Genomic DNA, 21,990 nt, shown 5'->3' with positions numbered 1-21,990 from the left:
GCTGCTTCTGCACGCTGCCTCTGGGCTCGGCAGCCGCCCCTGTCCCAGATGAGGCCTGGCCACCAAGAAGGAGAAACGGGAAGAAGGTCCGGAACGGGCTGTGGGGAAGGGTCACGTGCTCGGATGGCACCAGTGGCTCTCGACCTTGAGCCCCAGAGCCCCCCGAGGGGAGTCACAAACCAGGGGGTGGTCCCCACCCCACTGAGTTGGGACAGAAGGGCGTGACAAGGACAGGGGTTCCACCCAGGAGTGACTTCATTCCTCCAGCCCAACCTCGCAGACAGAGTAACCACACGTCGAGGGAGGGTCCAAGAGGTGCTTCAAGTTGAGGAAAACCACCATGGAAACTACAGGCGCCAGTTTAATGCCTGGAGGCCTCGGGAAATGCCACCTGGTTCCTGGCCATGTGATGGGAGCATCAACGGCCTCAGGACCCTGCGTTCCAATCAGTGAGCGGTACGCACCATCCCCTGGTTTCCCGTACGAATACTGAGTCTCTGCTCGCCACCGAAACAGACCCCGCAAGAATCGGGACGAACCACGGAAAGGAAATAAAACACCATTTTTATACCAGGAACAACTACCTCATAGGATCTCCATTTCTTTTTTAAGATTTTATTTATTTATGTATTTATTTGACAGAGACAGACACAGCGAGAGAGAGGGGACACAAGCAGGGGGAGTGGGGAGGGAGAAGCAGGCTTCCCGCCGAGCAGGGAGCCCATGCAGGGGCTCGGTCCCAGGACCCTGGGATCATTACCTGAGCTGAAAGCAGATGCTTAACCCACTAAGCCACCCAGATGCCCCAGGATTTGCATTTCTAAAATAATTTCAACTTCTGTGGAAAACTGTAAAATAAGTTATTATTCGATCCGGCAGCTTAAGAACAAGCTATGCACTTTACATAGTGCTCATAGTAGAAAGACCGTACAATTTCCATTAGGGAAAAAGTTACTTGTACATCAAAAAGAGGGAGTCTAAAACAGGAGTCTCCTATGAAAATAGTAAGGGTACACAGAGTTGGTCTGGGGCACCTGGGTGGCTCATTCAGTTAAGTGTCTGCCTTTGGCTCAGGTCATGCTCCTGGGGTCCTGGGACGGAGCCCCCCATCAGGCTCCCTGCTCAGGGGGGAGCCTGCTTCTCCCTCTGCCTCTGCTCATGCTCTCTCCAAATAAATGAAAAAAAAAATTTTTTTTAAAAGGGTACATTTTTTAAAAATGTAGCTTGAGGAGAACAACGGAATTCCCGTTACAAAGCTGGTAACTCTCCCATCAGTAAGGGCTCCTGGGAGTCCCGCGCATCGGAGCTCAGGTGTCCTGCTGAGTAACGGCTGGCCGGCCAGGTAAGATGCAGCCTGGAGATGAAAGCCTGCTCACGGCGGTTCCTCTCTGAGGGCAAGGAGAGTGCGCCTGCCCCTGGGACGTAGAGCAGGTCATGGAGACCAGCCTGGCCGCGGACACACACCTGTGGACAGGTGACCCGCCATCCCTGCGTTACCTGCGCTGCTCCGTGGAGCACTGGCCACGCTCACGAATTCCAGGGCCCGTGAGCAGTGCCCTCCTGAGTACGGGGCCCTTCAAAGAGGAGCTGTGGTCCAGATGCCAAGCATTGGGAGGTCAGGGTCTGAGGGCGGGTGAGGTGCTCTATCAGCAGCCTGGCAGCTGAGGACTCCGCAAAGCTGCACCTTTCCCCTCCTGGTTTTCCAAACTCGCCTTCTTATTTCTCCTCTAGGTTCCCCACTTAGAGCTTGCTGATCGAGATGCTGTTGAGAGACGCTGCTTCAGACGGAATCACTTGTCAACAGAACCACTTTGGTACCAAAGCAGCTTGGATCCACATTCCAGACGAGACTTCAGAGATCCTGTCACCTGAGCAGCGCCGGGGACAGATGCGGACTTGGGACCCCTTAGCATGGACAACTGGGGACACGGCGGACAGTGCTAGTCACCAAGACTCCCAACGAAGGAGGCAATATGTGTGTGACACTCAGGTGGCATTTCCAACCCCGCAGCCTCCAGAGATGGGCAGCGACCCCGACCTGCTCAAAGACACCGAGCTCCTGGCCACCAAGGAGCCAGCTTCAGAACCAAGCCCGTCCCACTGTCCCGTGCAGGCTCCAGAGACGGCTCGGCGTGGCGACCCAAGGGAAAGGATGAGGACGCCACGGTGTCAGCACAGAGAACGGCAAGCTCCGTCCCAAGGCCGGAACTGGCTTCTGCCAGCCTCCTCCCCGCTGGCTGACTCGGGCGTCCAGGATGCTGAGGGCCGGGCAGCTCCCTAAGGGACTGGTACAGGGCGCCCCAATCTCTGGCCGTCTGGGGAGTTACCGAGTACATCCCCAAACCTTCTCCTCCCGGGATCTGAAGGTAAGGGAGTCTCAAGCAGAAAGCCCTGTTCACCGGTGTCGGCAGAGTCTGTCCTGTTGGAGACTCCGCCTGCCACCCGACGGCTGGTGCTGCACGGGGGGAGCCCAAAGGCCTCGGAAGGCACCAGAACCACGCAGGCTGCTGTGAGCACGTGTCGCTCGGCGCATTGCGTGTCCCGAGCTCGGGGACCAGGCTGGGGTCCTCTGCTCCCCTCCTCCGCAGGGAATGTCCCTGAGAAGACGGCCGGTTCCCCCAACAGCGTGACGCCGACCTGGGGTCCCTGCTACGAGCAAACAAGCGTCAGGTCAGCCCCACCAGCCGGCAGGACCCCCAGGACTGGCCACTGGGTCCCACTCCAGAAAAGCCCATGTCTAATTTGGAAGGACTCGTAAGGCATGCGTGTCCTTCTCAAACACACACACAAACCGAGAGTTTCCCTCACCTTCGAACCTGGAACTTGCGTGTGTCGGTTTAGCTCAATTTAAGCTTATTTAAGTTTCTCTGTTAAATGTCATCTAACAGACAAATACTGTTTAAAACTGGAACCAAGACACCTCCAGTGCTAGAACCAAGCCACATGATCTTCCTGCCCCACGGAAACCCCACGGGGGACAGACGGTGGCCCCACAGACGTCTGGACCAGCCTCACTACACCAAAACCGCCCTTGGAGTTATTTTGGTGGGATTTTTAAAATGCATCACATTTCGAACAGTCACATCACAGGAAAGGTACCTGAGCCGGCAGACAGTGGAAAGGTGGTCAACTTCCTCAGGCCTCAGGGAGATGCAGGCGACAGTGGCCACACAGGCGCCAGGACGAGAAGCCCGGGAGCACGGCCCCCGTGAGGGCTTGCGGGCAGACACGGCCCGGGTAACCCCCAAACCCAGCAACGGCGCTCTCGTGTGCGCCCGCAGGGACATGGGGAAGTGGGGCGCGTTCCGACCCACGGACACGCTCGGCAGGAAGGCATCCACGTGCCCCCAGCCCCGTGCCTAGTGTCACTCTCAGACACGCGTGAATCCGGGGGCTCGTGGGGAGGGACAGACGCCATGCACGGCTAGCACGTGGAGCGCGCCGCCTTCTACAGAGGCCCGGAGCGCACCAGCTAACCCGGGGCCGGGCCGCGGCCGGCGTCCTCCGCGACGGTGTCCCCACTGTGTGCAGACCCCCTCAGAGGCACTTTAAATGCCGTAGTCGGTGTATGTAAACTGCGCTTCGGTAAAGGCGACTGGACCTCTGTCCTTGCTCAACTGCAAACCTGGGCCCGTTTGTTGCCATCTGTTGTACGGCGGCTTTTGTCCCCTAAAATTCATTTGTCGGGCTCCTAACCCCCTTCCTTGGCACACGGCCTTCCTCGTGGCGGGGCAGTTGCAGGTGCAGTTGGTTCAGCCGCAGTCTCTAGGAGGGCCCTGCTCCGACGGGACTGGTGGTGTCCGCACACAACGGGGATGCAGGGACAGATGCCCCCAAGGAGGACGTGGGCCGCCAGGCCAGGGGGAGAAGAGGTCTCCGCGCGGAGACGTGGGTCCGCGGTCTGTGTTAGGCAGCTACGCGCACACACACACCGTGCGCGTCTGCCAAGGATGGCCACCGAGGGCCACACGGCACTCGGACAAGAGGAGAAGCAATCTGGTCCCAGGGGAAGGTGCTCTCTGTCCAGCCCTGCCCGTCCGCGGGCAGAGCTCGGCTGCCCTGAAATTCGGTTCCAAGCTCCGCACGTGGATGTTATTTCCACAGTCTGGGCTATTCCGATGGTTCCTGTGCTCTGAAATGCCAAGGGTCGGGCACCCACAAGGAGAGATGTCTTTACAGATCGGACACCCCGCACGTCAGGTCGTGGCCGGCGACGGGGGACATGCTAGTCCCCTTACTTTCTCTGCTGAAAACAAACCGGTGAGCGGGGCTGGAGGCCTCCACATCCTCCACACTGCCCCTGGCTTGAGCTAAAAATGCAAACCTGGCCGCTCTCCCGCCGGGGCAGGCCCACCCCACTTCCGGCCCCTCCTCTGTGCCTCTTTCGGTTCCTCGTTCTCGGGGAGCCTGGAGTGCCCCCACCCCCCACGGGCCACCCTACCTGCCTCAAGTCACTTCCTCTCTCGGGGGCACCCCCTACCCTGGCCCGTGCCCAGGTGCTCCCCTGTCCAAACCCCCTGGCCTCCACTCAGACCCTCCGAGTGCGTGTCTAAGCAGGGCAGAGAATTCCAGGCTGAAATCAACCCGTGCACCTGCCTGCCACGGCCCGGAACCCACCCAAGGCTGAGGATCCCACCCCAACTCCCACACAGGGTGCCCCCCCAGAAGCCCAAAGTCACCGCAGGGATGATTCTAGAACAGCATAAAGCTGCTGTGGGGGCACAAGGAGGGGCTGGGCAGGGGCAGCTCCCCAGAGTGGGGTACAAACCACTCACAGGGGGGACTTAGGGAGAAGCAAACATTTAAAGGGCAGCACGGGTCTCTGAAGAGGCCCCCCACAAGCCACCATCCCAGAGTTCAGGGCCTACAGCAGCCCCTCCCTCACAGACCCTGGCCTGGGACTGAGCCTCAAGGAGCCGCCAATGTCCATCCCTGTAGGTGGACAAGTCTATGCCCAGCTACTCAGTCGCAGGAGCTGACCCAAGACAAGTGTGGCGCAAAGGGCCACCCGAGCATCCCCGACACGCCCTGACCCCAGCAGGTACAAGACCACTGAGCCACCCCCTGGCGGTTCCAGCCCGGCTCCTGGGGAACTCAGGCCTATCTGATGTCACATGGACAAGAAGAACCTAGTCGGCCACAGAACCGCTGAGAGACAACGAGCCTGTGTTTCAGGACGGTTCCAAGTGCACACGAGACCTCAAAACAGAGGCCTTAGGAAGTCCCCATGAGAGCGCTGGCCGGGCCAGCGAGAGGCCCAGAACAAGCCGAGAGCCAAGTGCCACAGCGGTCAGGGATTCTGCCAGGCCTCGAGGTGGTGGGGGCACCAGCCACCAAGACGGGGACCCAGAGACCAGCACTTCAAGGGGAGAGGCCCTCATTCAAGTCCTGGCACACAGGACCGTCCTCCAGGGGTAGGGAAGGACAGAAAAGGGCTGCACAGGGTCGCAGCTCTGGAGAGAGGCCCCAAATACAGGCCAGTCCCGTGTGCCCGCCTGAGGACGGCCGCTCTGACTTCCAGTTTCTCGGCTTCCGCTGCTGGGAAGCTGGTCTGGGGGATGTGTCTTGTGGGCTGGGAAAAGAAAGGGGAAGAGGTCAGGGCTTCATGCTCATTCTCCCAGACACAGCCCGCCAGACCTAGTCTCGTTCTGGATGCTTCTTCTTTAAACCTTGCTTGGTCTTAACGGGCAGTTAGGCTCCTTTTAGCTCGTTCTGGTTAGGCGTGAGGCATCGGGCAGTCCAAACGAGCTAATTTAACAGGTCTGACTGATAAAGGCCAATTCTGCACAGAACGGAAGAGGGATAGCAAGCCCCTCCAGCCGCCAGACACTGCCTCCCCCTCCCAGAAGCTTCCCGGAGCTCCCAGAACAGTCCCCAAGCCTCTGCTGCTGAGTCCGGCAGCTTCTGGGCACGGGAGCCACACTTCCCGCTCCGCAGGCTCGCTCCGACACACACTTCGGCCAACACAACCACCCTTGTCACGTGAGACCTGAAGGACTGAGTGACACGGTGAATTCAGGAAATTTTTTTTAGGATTTATTTATTTATTTGAGAGACAGAGAGTGAGAGAGAGAGCACGCGTGGGGGGGGTGGCAGAGGGAACGGGAGGAGCAGGTCCCCCGCTGGGCAGGGAGCCTGACGCCGGGACGCCAGGGCCATGACCTGGGCCGAAGGCAGAACTCTCACCGACTGAGCCCCCAGGCGCCCCTCCAGAAACGTCGTTTAAACATCCGACACTAAGTGCTGGCAGAAGAAGGAGCTCGCGGGCTGCTGGCCTCCCAGGTGGACGGTCAGGCTGCTGCCAACCAGCCACACTCCCTGGGACAGCCCAGCTCCACGTCATCGGTGCCCGGGAGACAGGGCTCCAGATGCGACCGCGCACACGCTCTGGGGTCGGCTCTGACGTTCCCACCAGCTGGCAGCAAAGCCAGGGACGATGCAGCCACTCCCTGTGGTGGGCCATGTTGAAGGCCCAACCCCCAACACCTATGAACGGGACCTTATTTGAAAATAGGGTCTTTGAAGACTTAACCAAGGTTTAAGATGAGGTCATGACCCAGTGGCACTGGTGTCCTTATAGAAAGGAGAAATCTGGACCGAAACACACAGAGAGACGCCCCTGTGAAGACAGAGGCAGAGACAGAGCCATGGTGCCACAGCCCAGGGCCTGGAGCCAGGAGAGCTGGAGGGCAGGACGGACCCTCCCCGGGAAGCCCTGGGGCCCCGATTTCAACTCCCATCCCCGAGCGGCCAGAGAACACTTCTCTGTTGTTTTAAGCCCCAGTTGGTGATACATTGTCACAAAAGCCCCAGGAAAAGCCACACTTAATTTTTTTCTTTTTTTCTTTTTTTTAGAAGATTTTATTTATTTATTTGACGGAGAAATCACAAGTAGGCAGAGGCAGACAGAGAGAGAGGAGGAAGCAGGCTCCCCGCGGAGCAGAGAGCCCGATGCAGGACTCGATCCCAGCACCCTGAGATGATGACCCGAGCCGAAGGCAGCGGCTTAACCCACTGAGCCACCCAGGCGCCCCAATTTTTTTTTTTTTTTCTTAAAAAGAAGGCTGATCGGCTTCCCAAGCCAGGAAAACTATGTCTGTGAATTTCAAACCTGAGATGTGCTGTGACTTGAAATGTTAACTCCACACACTTGTGCTCTCTGCCACCAAGACAAAAATAGACCCCACACAGGGAAGGAGCTAGAAGCAATGCAGGCTCTCCAGCAGCAGGTGAAGCCCTTCTCCCCAGTCGGTCAGCTTTTTCTTTTCAAACACTTTGCAACTATTGGAAAAGTTTTAGGAATAATTCAGAGAAATCCCACCTACCCCTGAACCAGGAGGACCCGTTTGCAACATCTGCGCACATGTAGCAACGCGCTAGACCTTTAGAAGCTCCTTCCACGGAAGTTGCACACTTGACAGGGAGAGGAGCTGCGGGGGCATAGGGCTCCCACTCCTGAGCCCCTGGGCCTGGATCGCCCCAAGCGCACGTCGGAGGCAGGCAGCAGGCAGCACGAGCCCCCTCGGCATCCGGGACGCCAGCGCAGGGCGGCCCCGGTACCCAGCAGAACCTCGGCGGGCCGATCGGACAGGCTTCCCAGCATGGCTCTCAGTGCTGCAGAGACAGCACAGGCCCTTCCCAGGCAAGCACTCCTCACACACCGAACGAGCGATGGACGGACAGACGGACAGCTGCCGAGTGAGCCAACGTTCCCGGCCAGAGCAGAGGCTAGCGGCAGGCAAGTCCAACCCCCACCGCATGGCCCCCAGTGACGGATCAGTCAGTTCCCCGAACTCACACAGACATCAACACGGCGGGTCCCAGAACTGGCCAGGTCCCAGCAGAGAACAGATCACTGGTTCCCGGCATCCCCGCAGCGGCCAGGGGAGCCCCCCACTGAGAGCAGCACCAGCTGGGGCCCAGGCCAGGCCGCAGGGGGCCCAGGCAGGGGCGCATGATGAAGGCCAGAGGCCGAGCTGGGGCCGACCTGGCCAGCAGGCCCCCAGCCGGGGTGGGGGGTGTCTTACGGAAGGAGTCCTGGGGGAGGGGCTGGTTCTTGCCCCCAGGGAACCTGTGGGCTTGGATTGGGGGTGGGGAAAGCTTAAGGGACCCTGGGACGTGAGGAAGACAGGGCCTCTCCCAGGGAAAGCCCCTCTTTCCCTGGGACCAGCCCCAAAGCACTTTAAGAAGTGAAATTCCGGGGCGCCTGGGTGGCTCAGTGGGTTAAAGCCTCTGCCTTCAGCTCAGGTCATGATCCCAGGGTCCTGGGATCGAGCCCCGCGTCGGGCTCTCTGCTCAGCGGGGAGCCTGCTTCCTCCTCTCTCTCTGCCTCTCTCTCTGCCTGTCTCTCTGCCTCCTTGTGATCTCTGTCTGTCAAATAAATAAATAAAATCTTTAAAAAAAAAAAAGAAGTGAAATTCCCGATTCACAAGGAAAGACCTGGGTTTTGAGGGGCACTACTCAGTACTGTGGGGGCAGGACGGGCACATGAGGGGCTCTGCAGGTCTGTCCTGCGGGCAGTGTCCACAGCTGAAGGAAGTGGGCATGGAGCGTGCCGGCTCTCTGGGCAGCCTGCGGGAGGGGTCCTGCTGTGGGACCGGCGCGGCACAGCGTCGGGGGTCCAGGACACACTCGCTGGGGTGGTGGGCAGCCCTTCAGGGCAAAGCCCTCGGAACAAGGTCTGTACCACACAGCCCAGGCGTCATCAACTTTCATCACCAAACCCGCGCACGCTCCTGTTCCCCGTCCCCACGGGGAGGAACCTGAGGCTGGTCTGGGCAGGGCGCTGGGTGAGCCCCCCAGCCCGGGTCAGTTAATCCTGGAACCTGACATTAAACCTTCAAAGGTATCTAGGCAATACCTAGAGCAAACTGAGGGAAACGTACCATTCTGAGAGACAAGTCCAAGAAAACGTCTGTGTGCACGAGGCTGAAAAATTAACACGAATCGTGCCACCCAGTGAAGGTGGTCCTAGGCCACCACAGAGCCGGGAGCACGGTCCTTCTGGAGCCCACAGAGCGTAGCGCAACAAGACGTGTGTGTCGCTGACCAGTAATTCCACGTTTGGGAAACACTACCCCCAGGAAATGACCCCAAATGCTAATTTGCTCAAAGATGCTGCCAGCACTTCTATTTATAATGGCAAGAAGTAAGAAATCACCCAAATGCCTGACAACCAGAAAACAGCCAAGCAGAATTCGACACACTAAAAGCAAACAGACCCGATTTAGGTGAACAAGAAACGTTGTTTACGTTGAAACTCAGAGGTTTGTAACAAGTAAATGGAAGGAAATGGCAGCTGAGAACACGGACCCTGAGATGCTTGGGCCCATCCCGTCTCCTTGCCGGGCCAGGTGCTCACTCATAAAACTCAAACACAAAAGCCGAGCCCACCCGGCCCCTGCAGGGAGCAGCAGGCTAGCGCGTGTGAAATTAGTCCAGGAGGAGGAACGCAGCCTACGTAGAGAGAAGTCGGCACGAAGCCCTCTTCGCTCCTGTCTGTGGCTGGAAGCACCGCAGGGGAGACTCTTACAAATGTTCCGTACGGGACCAAGGACAGTCTGCCTCCTTGCGTCCCAAAACCCTGCGAAGCCCATGGTTCATCTAGAATATTGGAACCGTGTGGCGCAGGGTCCCCCACAAGGACACAGACGGCTCCGTCCCGCCCGCACCTGACCACGTGGCACCGAGGGCCTGCCAAAGCCCCGGGACCTCCGCTCTGACTTCCAAGGAGCAAAAGGAAATTCCTCAGCAGGGCCCCGGGCATGAGCAGTCTGACTGCCAGTTTCTCGACTGGTATTTCCCTCTGCGCTTGGACAAAGGGGCTGGCACGTGGGGACACCTCTCAGGTCCCCTTAAACCCGTTGCCATCGTCCAACCAGCGATGCAGGAAAGAGGGTGGCGGGTAAGTGACCTTGAGCAGGATGACACGAGTGAGGTCACACCCACGGCCTGTGAGCATGAGGGGCCCGGTCAGGCCTGCCGAGTGCTGAGCTTAGGCCAACCCGCCGGATCCGCACTTGCGGGGGTTGGAGGAGGGAGACCACAGGGGCGCGGCTGGTCCTTCTCATCTCCTGAGGACTCAGCAAGCCGTGTGTGAACAGTGCTGGTGAACAAACCCACTTTCCTCCCCTGCTCTGCCGAAATGCCCGCGTTCCCTCCATGATACGGGACTTCTAGAAGCAAACCCGGGCCGTCCGGCCGTGCACCGACTCCATCCGCTGCCGAGGTTCCGGGGCGGTCCGCCCTCACACTGCTCAGTCCCAGGGCCGGCTGTGGGTAAAACTGACCCATCTGGGAAGACAACTAAGTAAGAGCAGCTCACGACCCCAAAGAAAACGAGAAGCATCGAAATACTCAAGGAAAGACCCGCGCCCTCCAACCGCAGACAGGCTCTGGCAGGGACCCCCGCCGCAGGGACCCCCTGCGACAGACTCTCTCTAACAGGAAAGTTCCGAACTCAAGCAAAACCACACACCCACGTTTCCCACATACCAAAAAAGAGGCAGAGGTAAATTTAATTTGTGTTTCAGTGAAAACTAAAGGAAAATCGACATGAAGAGAAGTGGGACTTCCAGGAGATTAAACGAATCTAGAGATGTTCTTGCACGTTATTAACCGACGACAAATCTCAAATTTTTTTTAAAGATTTTTATTTATTTATTTGACAGAGACCACAAGTTGGCCGGGGTGGGGGGAGCAGACCCCCCACTGAGCAGAGAGCCCGAAGCGCTCAATCCCAGGACCCTGCGATCACCACCTGAGCCGAAGGCAGAGGCTCAACCCACTGAACCACCCAGGCGCCCCCAAATCTCAAATTTTAAAAGAAAACTTATATAGGTGGTAATTATTTTGCAAACTCCATGTACATCTCTGAACCCAGAGCAGACCAGAGGCATGTGGGGGGCTCAGGTCATGATCTCAGGGCTGTGGGATCGAGCCCGCGCACTCCTGCGTTGTGAGGCCTAAGCCGAGATCAGGAGTCGGACACCCAGCCCACAGAGCCACCGGGGCACCCCACAAACTGAACATCCCGATGGCCACATGGCACTGCACCACCCGTGCCCCCCGCACGCCTTCCCCCCACGCCCAGTCTCAGGGACCATCACAGGGGGACAGGAAGGGGCTCTTCCAGGTCGCAGGATCCCACCAGCAAGGCCAGCACACAAGGTCTCTCAGCAAACACACGGTACCAAACAGAGTAAGTGACGTTTCTGGGGCGCCTGGGTGGCTCAGTGGGTTGAGCCTTCGGCTCAGGTCATGGTCTCAGGGTCCTGGGATCGAGTCCCGCGTCGGGCTCTCTGCTCAGCGGGGAGCCTGCTTCCCCCCCTCTCTCTGCCTGCCTCTCTGCCCACTTGGGATCTCTGTCTGTCAAATAAATACATAAAATCTTAAAAAAAAAAAAAAAGTGCCGTTTCTGAGCTGCCATCTCCAGTGGAACGTGTCCAGACTCCAGTCCACCGTGAAGACGTGGGGCCCCACAGGAGCATGGAACCCAGGCCAGCTGTGGCCGCCGAGATGAGCTGTGGGTGCGTGGGCGCGAGTCTCAGCCACACTTGGCGGAGCCCTGCAGGGACGCGGCCTGAGTGACACCCACCGGAGCAAGACGCAGAGGGACAGCGAAGCCAGAGGAGCAGAGGGGAAGCAACTGGCGCTGGGATCTTGTCTCCAATTCTGCCCACATCTAAAGACGTCGGAGGCACGTATCTAACACTTCGGTTATGGAGGAACCGCACAGCTTCTCCAGTTCCGGGAGAATCTCTGATTGAGAGATGCAGACGTGCAAGAGACTGATCTGATGTCAGATCCCGCAACCACGGCTCAACACATGTGGAACAGAGATCACACACACACAGACCACGGCTCACACACATGCGGACTACAGCTCACACACATGGACCATGGCTCGACACACGTGGACCACAGCTCACACACATATGCAGACCACAGCTGAGACACACATGGACCACGGCTCGCACACAGACAGGCCACAGCTCACACACACACACAGACCATGGCTCACGTGGACCACAGCTCAGACACACAATGGCTCACACACACGGACCACGGCTCATGCGTGTGGACCACGGTTCACACAAGTCTGCAGGGGCCACTGCTCCACTCCCGTCGGGTCTGCTCCTTGTGGGAGGGTCATAAGCATGAACAGAGATGGCAGCAGTGACCCCCCCCACGGCCTATCCAGGGAACACAGAGCACCTGAGTTCCTTAAGTGACCTCTGACCCTCCTGGCTGGACCTCGGGGTCCACGGTAGAGGGACCACATCTTTCTGACCGTGGACACTAAACCACAACAGCCACACCCACGTGCCCATGGTTTCGGCAGTGACCACAGAACAGGCCGGCTCTTGGAGCTACTTCACAATTCGGAGCTTCAGACCAGCCACTTAACAGTATGATTTGATGTGTTAAGTTCTACATGTTACTTCAACACAAGACAAGGTTTTCTGAATTTAAAGACTGTGTCTCAACAGCCGCTATTCTTCATTTTCTGGTGTATCTCAGCGGAAGCATTAAGAACATTCTGGAAAGCTAGGTCCCGCGGGCTGCCTGGCTCTAGGGGGTGGGGATGGTTGGCCCACGTGCACTCAGCCGGCAGAGACAGGTGCCCAGAGGGGCCTCACCACCCGCTGCGGAGTGGCCACAACAGCTGGCTGCCCCCACTGCCCCACGGGGTGCCCGTGGCTGCATCTCTAGTCACCCCCACCCCAAAGCGCACGACCCCTGTCACCTGCCTCCTGGCACGGGCCCCGCAGCACCCGCCCACAGCAGGCATGGCTGTCCACGCCTCTGCAGCCCGTCCCTGTCACTTCCCCGGAAGCACCCATCTGCCGGCAAGGGCCCCGCCGGTGACAGGCGGGGGCTGGGTGCAGACTTGCCGCATGCTCTCACCTGCCTACTACACGGTCCCCAGAAGGGACAATGGCGGACTGACAGGACTGCGTGATGCAGGACCGAGAAACACGGGAGCGGACGTGCCCGGGACAGACCACGGCCTGCAGGAAGCCGCGCTCCAGTCCTGACCCCACACCTGTGAGTGTGACCGCGTCTGGAAACCGCATCATCGCATTAGGTGGAAGTCGGGTCAGTGTGACTGATCTAGACACACAGGGGAGGAGGCCACGCGTGTACATGCTGGAGCAAGCCCTCCACAGGCCAGAACAGCCAGGCAGACACACAACCAGACCAGGCGGACGGAGCCTCACCCGGGGCCTCTGCCGAGGGCGTGGCCCTGCCGGCAGGTGGACCTGGGCCTCTGGCCTCCAGGGCTGCAAGCGAACGAAGCTCTGTGTGTGGACCCCAGGCTCGCGGGCCTTTCTTACGACAGTCCCAGGACGGTCTTCCCAGCAGCGACCTAACCTATATCCCTGTTCCCTGCGTGGCCGCCCGACATGCGGCAGGAAGGGCTCCTGCCCTCACGCCCTGCGCCGCCGGCTACCACCCCAAACAACTCAGCAGCGTGTGGGGAAGCTCCGGAGGGGCTCCACGGGGAGAACCGCTGACACACTCTGCCCCCGCACCCGGGAAAGCCAGGTGGCCAAGCGGCTGCTGTTCAGAATCCACAGGCCGGGCAGGAATGGCGGTGCGGCCCCTCAGCCCTGCCCATGGTTCTGTGGCCGGGGCCGAAGCACAGGTCCTTCCCCAGCCGGCGTGAGCCTGAGAAGGGAAGTGTAGGGTGTGGGCCACTCCTGAGACACAGCGCAGAAGGGTGGACCCAGGGGTATCCCGAGCCCCTAGGGGGCGGGCCGCACACCAGGGTGACGCCGAGGCCAGCTTCCGGTCGGCTCGGACAAACCCGCCTCCAAACTGAGAGTTACATGTTCATTTCAGTGCGTACCCAGAGAAGCCACCAAGACATCAGACTCGGGATTTCATGACTATTCTCACTCAAGACAAGGCAGAGATCAGTTTAAGTTAAAAAGTAGGGTGACCACGAATGACCTCGAGCAAACCCGGCGTGCGGGTGCCTTCTCCAAGGCGTGGTTTCCGGCCTCAAGGGAAGGAGCGAAGCACGTCCGGAGCGGGGCAGACCACGAGGGCTCTGTGTGGCGGCAGGTCCGCCCGACGCGGGCACGGCAGGCTTCCCAGAGCTGACCCTGCCTGACCTACTCCTCGGGGCCCTGGGGAGTAGGGCCTGTGTCTGCTAAGGAGCTCTGGAAAGCTCTTCAAAATACTTCGGGGTTGGGGCGCCTGGGTGGCTCAGTGGTTAAGCATCTGCCTTCGGGTCAGGTCATGATCTCAGGGTCCTGGGATCGAGCCCCGCATCGGGCTCCCTGCTCAGCGGGGAGCCTGCTTCCTCCTCTCTCTCTGCCTGCCTCTCTGTCTACTTGTGATCTCTCTCTGTCAAATAAATAAATAAAATCTTTAAAAAATAAATGTCCTGTTCTTCAGTTTCTCTTCAGAAATAAAAAAATTACAGAAGTCACATGGCCAGTAATAGTCACCCCAAATCACAGGACAGGCTATGATGTTACTAAAAATGTTCAGAATTGAGACCTGCGGCAGGCCCCAAGCCCTCAGCAGCTGCCGGACCCAGTCCGCAGGACCTCACATCCTCGAAGCTTTGTGCAGGGAAACTCCCACCTGTGACGTTTCAGAAGCCGATGGAGGAAGTGCTGAGAGACACCAGAAACGTAACGGGAAAAACGAGGTGCTCCCACAAGCAGCCGCAGGGCCCAGGCCAGGGGCGCCGCTGAGGGCGGGGCCGCCCGGCCAAGTCTTCTGAGTCTGGACACGGGCCACGAGCCCAGCCCGAGGGAGGGGCGCCTCGGCATGCTGCCCCCGAGGGCCCACGGAAGGCTGCGGGAGCCTCCCTGCGCCCATGCCTGCAGCTGGCCATGCACCGTGGGCCTCTCGGAACCCAAGAGAAGGAGGCAGAAGGTCTTCGCCCTGTAATCCCCGGGACCCCTTGGCGAGCCGCCAACAGGGATTCCGTCCCCAACAGAAGGGGGTGGCTTCCTGGGCCCCGGCAGCTGGACCCGGACACAAAGGGTGGTGTGACGCCGCCCGCGCCTGGAGAAGCTGGGGGAGGGGACCGAGAGACGCCGCCCCCTCCCCAGATGGCAGGGCCTGGTGCAGCAGGTCTGGGCAGGTTCCCTCCAGGGCACGGGACCACTGCCAGGCCCACGGCCGGTCCGCAGGACGAGGAAGAGCCGGTGAGCCCCGTAAAGCCCAGCAAACGGTGCCCTGCACCGGGAGAGCCTTCTCCACCGCGGAGCAAAGCCGGGTCGCTGCTCTCCTCCCGGGGCCCCAGCAGCCCTCCAGCTTCCTGGACAAAAGGCTACTTCGCGTGCGCGGGGAGGAGAGAAAATCTGCCATTCTCGGAGTCACAGGGCCACACCAAGACCAGGAGACCCCAGACTACGCCTCAGAGGTCACGGCACACCTGAAGCCACAGGTGCCCAAAGCCTCTCACCCTCTTCCTCCGCGGCCCCCACGCTCGCCGTCCTCCCCGGCCGGTCCCCACCCTGGACAGACGGCTCCGGGCGCTGCGTGCACGCTGGCCGGCGGGCGGCGAGCGGGTCACGGGAGCGTGTCTCTAGAACGCCTATCCGAGTGCCTCAGTGCCCCGGGAACAAGGGCCAGCTCTGCACGCAGGTCAGCGCAGGATCTGTCCACCCAAGAGCCGCCAGCCCTTCTGCTCTCCGTGCCTCGGGCGTGACAGCAGGACGGAACGTTCAGAGTGGGACGGACAGAAGACCCCAGGTCAGACCCCTCCCCCCGCGCTCCCCAGGTTACCTGCCCAGACTAAGAAGGGGACTTGTCCAAAGCCCCAGCAGCCACGGTGGCCCTGTGGGACGTCCACCTTCCACGGAAGCACTCCTCACTCTGAGGTTCTGAAACCTTCCACATGCGGCCCGGGACACTGAGGTGCCTCCTTTGCTTCTACAGAGAAGGAAGAGGACACAGGACCTCAGCTGTGCTTGGCGGGTGACAGGGGAGACTTCCTCCGCCGGGTGGGAGGCCTCACTTTCTGCAGGGAAGCGGCAGGTTAGACGGGAGGGGAGGGAAACAGAACAGAGCCCACACCCGCGTGAGCACCAAGTCTGTCCAAATTCTTTATAAATGAGGCCGTTTTAAAAATTGAGGATTCCCACACACGTGGGGCTCTTCTTAGTTTGCGGGCAGGTGGGAAGACCTCACAGGCCCCCCGGAAGCAGCTGCAGGTGACCAAGGACCACTTCCCCACGGCTCTTCCAAAGACTCGGAGTGGCCTGTGGGCCCCCGCGGGAGGCGGGACCCGAAACCACCAGACTGCCCAGTGCCCCCGGAACCCGCCGGCCGTGCAGTCCCGCGCTCTCACTGGCCATCGTCCTCGGCAAAGCAGAGGCCACAACAGAATTTGCTCCACAAGGTCTGGACCCAGAGGGTCCGTGCCTGATGGGGTAGGAGTCTGCACGATGCCCCTTCCCTCCAGCAGCCTTTGGGGATTCAGATGCCCCCGTCCCCACTAGCTGGTCTGCACTCTGTTCCCCCTTCGAGCTCTGGGGCTGTTTCACCAGCCTCTGTCACCTACATTGGGTCACATTAGTGGTTCTTGTGTCTGAGGAGTGCTTACCTTGTCCCAACAGATCATCAACCCCTCGCAGAAACTGTCCCCAACCTGGCCTAAAGGCTGGCCCACTGCAGCCTTTAGGGGACTGACAATCCCCGGGAGTTGCCATGAGGGAGAGGCCCTGGGAACAGCTCCCTAATGTGACTCAGACACACGCTTGTCAAGACACGGAAGCTCTGTGAAAAACATGTAAACAGCATTTCTCGATTTCTACTCTAAAATATCTAGGTTAGCAATTTCTAAGTCCAAATGATGTTAAAAAATATTTAGTAATTTTTTTCTTTTTTTTAAGATGTTATTTTGTTTATTTGACAGAGAGACCACAAGCAGACAGAGAGACAGGCAGAGAGAGGGGGGAAGCAGGCTCCCCGCGGAGCAGAGAGCCCGATGCGGGACTCGATCCCAGGACCCTGAGATCATGACCCGAGCCGAAGGCAGCGGCTTAACCCACTGAGCCACCCAGGTGCCCCAGTATTAAGTAATTTTTCAATCTGAAAATGACTTCATAGCACTGCTGATAAGAAACTGAACAGAAAACTTTGTGTGGATCATACTAAGGTCGAATCTGACCCCGCCAGCTCCTTTTACCCTTCAATACACAAGTTTTTTAGTTTGTTAGGAAAGGGTATTTCTCTTTTCCACGACTTTTTCATCAGCAAATAATGTCACAAGCCATACTGTGCCATCACCGGCAGACCAGAACACAAAAAGTCTGAGTATGCAGACAGAAGATCCTCGAAGTGTTTAGGCTGAAACCTTCCTTGACCTCACGGTGGGGGAGCCCAGCCACGCCACAGCCTGACCTGGGGGCAGAGGACACACGAGAACCATGATCAGGATGAGACCGCGTTTCAAACATTTAAATCGGTCCTGTGGCCTGGATAGAGGTTTTTCATCACCCGCTTATCCCTAACAACCAGGCCATTAAAGCAAACTTGTAGCAACAGGAAGGATCTCTTTTTTCAGGGGAGGGGGCAGACATACAGGGGAATTCTTGACAATCTGCCATCTCTGAACAGAGTTTAAGGTAAAATATATTAGATCAGAAGGAAGAAAAAGCCTGTATGGTTATGAGAGCGTGAGTCACGGAGGAGCGTGAAACCCCAGAAGAGGGAACTGTGGCGGCAGGTGCTGTGACATGGGTGTGAGCGATGATGAGGGGGAGCAGTGGCTTCTAGAACTTTGACACAGCAGCCAAGAAGGCACCTGGGCACAGTGAGGAATTAGCTCAGGTTCCCGGGCCGTGGCGCTTTCTAAACACCAAGCACTAAATGGGTCTCCTTGGCGCTTAGAGGCTGGTCTAAGACCTCTGATAGAGAACAAAGCAGAAACGCTGTACAGCTGTCCCAGAAACACAGACCACAGGGACAGAGTGGCCCAATTTCTCTTAATTTGAAAAGCCCCACATAAGGGCGATGTTGGAAAGTTCCCTCCGTCAAAACTTAATTTTGTATAAGATGTTTGTAAATAACACCCGACTGGCAGTGAAAGGACCACAGGCTGAGGGATTTCCTCAAGTCCTGGAGTGGTCCTGCCCTTTCCAGGAGTTCACCCCACCCTCTCTGTGCTACTGTGTGCCCGCAGAACACAGGGGTCATGAGGGTAACGGGCCACAGGTGTCACAGGGCAAGGGTCCAAGGGACTGCCCTGGATAACTGAGTGGGGACAGAGCATAGAAGAGGGACGGTGCCCCTGCAGGCAATGGCCAGCCAGTCCCGAACACCGGACAGTGGGTGGACACAGCTCTGAGCACAGGAACAACGCATTTTCAAACAGAAAACCACTAACCCTGAGCAGAAACTATCGCATCAGAACAAAATTCTTACACCCATGATGATGTCAATGAGAGGCTTAATTAAATGTCCCAAGGCTGGCCTCCAAGAAAGGCTGAATTTGGGGCTTCTGAATAGCCCATGAGTGAGTACATTCCACCGTGTTCTGGAGAAAACTCAGCCATCACCCCTCCCTCCTTCAGTAAAGGGCGTGAAGACAAATCACAGGCTTCATAGGGGACCCAGGGCCGAAATCTCAGTACCTGCGGCCCAGGTGCCCCTAGCATTCACTTAACCCTTTCTGGGGGAATAAGGCGTCCCAAAGTTTTCAGTTGGAAATATCTAAAACTATATCACAAAACAAACCAAGAGGACCTGTTTACTTCATTATTCATGTGAAAAACCCTCCTCTAAGTTTCCTTTTGATGAACGCACCATTTTCCATTCTCGCGGAGTGGAAAGACTGCCGGGTGTAGGCAACGTGCTGGCCGGCCACAGAGCGAATCCACAAGTCTGCCACCCAAACGGAAAGTTAGCTTTGATAATAAATCCGACAGGAAAGATTCTACTACTGACACAATTAAAATGCGCGCGAGCACTCCGTGCACAGGTGTCCGCGCCCAGCAGTTTGCAAAACGCGTTGCCTAATTAGCATTTCTTTAAACAATGCTGATAACAATCTTGCCACCGTCATCCTCGACAAATGCGTCGCTGAGATTGTATCACGGAAAGCGTGGGGAAATGCGCTGAGAATCTCAGTCAAACTTTCTTTTGTTTGTATTTCCTCGGGGTCAGAAAATACCTGCTCTTCACCCCTTTTGGTGTGTACCCAGGCTCCTCTGTCCAGCCCTATTGTGCGTGGTCCGTTAAACCTACAAATAATAAATTGGTTAGCGGGGCCGGGGGAACCCCAACTAGCCACAGCCCTCCTCCTGGCGCAGAAGATTCCCCATTTGCCATCGGATTGAGTTGTCAGACAGTGACTCGTGCCGCCCCGTGAAACTGACATGTCTATTTACGGAGAAACAAAGACACGGCTCGCGGCGGACCCGGCTCCCTCCGCGCGCCCCGTCCGCTCGGCGCGCCCCTGGTCGCTCGGCGCGCCCCGTCTCCTCCGCGCTCCTCTGGCCGCCGGGCCCCGAGGCCCCTGCGCCCTGGCTCATCCAGCAATTAAAATGGAGACGAGGCCGGTGCCCGGCGTCAGGGGGAGACAATGACCCCCAAGGCCCGGTGGGGCGCGGGGACCCGCCCGCGCCCACCTCCCGCAGTTCCGACTCTTGGCAAACTCGGCGCGGGCGGGTCCGGGTGCGGCTCGGAGGCGCGGGCGGGGGGCGCGCGGGACGGCGCGGGCGGGGGGCGCCAGGACGCCCCTGGGCTGCCTCCTGGGGCCGGGCGTTGACGCAGCAGAAATTACCAGCTGGAAAATTCCCCTTTCGGAGGTGACGGGGGAGGGATCGCGGCGGCGGCGGCAGGAGGCGCGGAGGGCGAGGGGCGCCGGGCAGCCTCGCCGCCACCGCCTCCGCGCGCAGCCCCGCGGGGACCCCGCGCCGCCCCCGCCCGCCCCGCCCCGAGCCACCCGGGCTCGGGGATCGGCAGGCGCCGGGCCGGGTCGCCACCGCCGCCCCCGGAGCCACAGCCGGGGCGCGCCGATCGCGGCCAGGAGGGCGCCCCCGCGGGGCGGGGCGCATGGGGCGCGGGGCGGCAGGCGGCGGGGGCGCGCCCCGGCTCGGAGCTGCCGGGGCTCAGAGCGGCCCCGGCCGGGCCCGGCCGCGATGCGCCTGCCCGGCCGCGCGGACAATGAGCCGGCGCCGCTTACCTGTGACCCCATGGGGCGCGGGCGAGGGCGGGCGCCGCGGCCGCCGGACCGGCGCCGGTGATCGCCGCCGCCGCCGGGCGAGCGCTGCGTCCGGGCGGGTCCGAGCTGCCCGCTCGCCTCGGCTGCTCCGTCCGTCTGTCCGTCCGTCCGTCCGTCAGGCCGGCGCGCGCCCCCGCGCCCGCTCCAACCCCGCGGCCCCCGCCGCCCGCGCGCGCGCCCCGCCTGCGGACCCTGACCCCGCCCCCCGGCGCGCGCCCGGCCGCTGCTGATTGGCCCGCGCTGCGCCCGGGCCGCGGCCACCGCCCCGGGCCCCGCCCCCGCCGGCCCGGCCGCCGGCCCCGCCCCTCGCTGGGCCCCGGGCTCGGCGCCGCGGGGCGGGAGGGGGCCTCGGCGGGGGTCGGTTCCTCCGCCCCCCCCCCGTGGGCGGCCGGACAGCGGAAGTGCGGGCTGGAGCTCGCTGGGCATTGTGGGAAGCCCCCTCCCCTGGGCTGGCGGGGGGCGGGGGCGGCGCGGCGTGGGGGGCTCCGAGCACCGGCGCGGGTTCCCGCGGGGGCGCCGAGCGGCGGGCAGAGCACCCCTACGCGAGATGAGGCGCGGGGCGAGGGCACCCCGACCCCTTTCTCGGCTGCGCACCCGGCCTGGCCCACGCGCCTGTTCCTCGGGGGCGCGCGGGCCCCCGGGCCACGAGCCGTCCCCACCGCCGGATGCGCAGTCCCGCCGCGCGCGTCTCGCAAACTTCGAGACTTCCCCACCTGCTCAGGCGGCCGTGCGGACCTCGCGCCGCGCGGCGGGAAAGCGCTGTCGCGGCTCTGCCGGGGCGCGGGGCCGAGGCGGGCCTGGGCGCTGCGCGCTCGCGCCGTCGGGGGACCTTGGCGCGCCCAGGGAGGGGAGCACCTCGGGGCGCGGGCCGCGCGTAACAGTGCCTGTGCCGGGGACTTTGGTTTTGCCCAACTTAGGAGCGCAGGCGGCTGCGCGCGTGGGTTCTTCCCGCCGCGTCGTCTGTCCCGTGCGGGTGCGGCCCCAGCGAAGGGCCGGGAAACAAGCCGCCTGGGCCTTACCCCACACCCCTTTAAACGGTCTGGAACCGCGCTGCCCGGGATGGCCCCTGCGCGTCCCCCCTCACCGCCCGCTGCCCTCGAGCCCTCGGGCGGGCTGAATGGGAAGCGTGGCCCCACATTCCTGGCTAGCCCGTGCGGGGCAAAGGCCACCTCGCTTCCTCTCGCGGGCGCGGCGGTGGGAAGGGAGGTGAGCCTGTGGCTGGCCAGGCGCGCAGGGGAGTCGAGCACGAGCTAGCCAATGGCGAGTCCCCGCCGGCCGTCTGCGCCCTGCCTCCCCGCGGGCCCAGCGCCGCGGAATTCCTCGGGAGGTGGGAGGCGGCGGACCATTATGGATACGCTCTCTCGGGATGTGTAAGGAGGCATTCACTGGGCTGCAGCGGGAGGGCAGGCCGCGGGGGAAATTCTCCTTGAGTGAACAAGGGCGAGCCGCGGTCTGGCAGCCAGCGATGAAAGGCTCGGACACTCCCTCACTTCTAGCGGCGCCTGGAAATGGCTGTGCGGACACCCTCAACCCACTCCCTTCCCGCTGCCTGCTCTGACACCGCCGGCCCGGGAGCCCCCTCCCAGGCCTTTCTTTGGAGGACCCTCTCAGTCACACCGGCTGGTCTGGAACAAGAGGCCGCTGCTTCCTCAGCCAGGAAGTGAAGGCTGGACACAGCGGCCCTAAGAACTGGCTGTCTCCAGGCCTCCGGGAGGGTCTGGCAGGTCGCCTGCCTCCTCCCTCTGAGGGGCAGAGGGCACTCTCTGCAGGAATCCCCCCACCTGCCTTCC

The 21,990-nt window shown here is 60.4% G+C and overlaps 1 protein-coding gene across 2 annotated transcripts in view; it reads right to left on the bottom strand.

Annotated features, from left to right (window-relative positions):
* Positions 1-20,218, bottom strand: part of ZBTB46 (zinc finger and BTB domain containing 46) — a 59,196-nt gene extending 38,978 nt beyond the window's left edge. The window contains exons 1-2 of one of the 2 annotated variants that reach the window (XM_044262634.1): positions 18,781-18,930; positions 15,757-15,903 (exon numbers count right to left, since the gene is read on the bottom strand). The gene's annotated coding sequence lies outside the window, so the exon portion shown is untranslated. Of the gene's footprint in view, positions 1-15,756; positions 15,904-18,780; positions 18,931-20,161 lie in introns of those variants that run through there. The other variant, XM_044262635.1, reaches the window with a different exon arrangement.
* Between the last annotated feature and the right edge of the window lie 1,772 nt (positions 20,219-21,990).

This window comes from Neovison vison, chromosome 8 (assembly GCF_020171115.1).
Source record: "Neovison vison isolate M4711 chromosome 8, ASM_NN_V1, whole genome shotgun sequence".
Taxonomy (NCBI): domain Eukaryota; kingdom Metazoa; phylum Chordata; class Mammalia; order Carnivora; family Mustelidae; genus Neogale; species Neogale vison.
The sequence above is the reverse complement of the archived record's forward strand: the minus strand, read 5'-3'. Positions and strand labels throughout refer to the sequence as shown.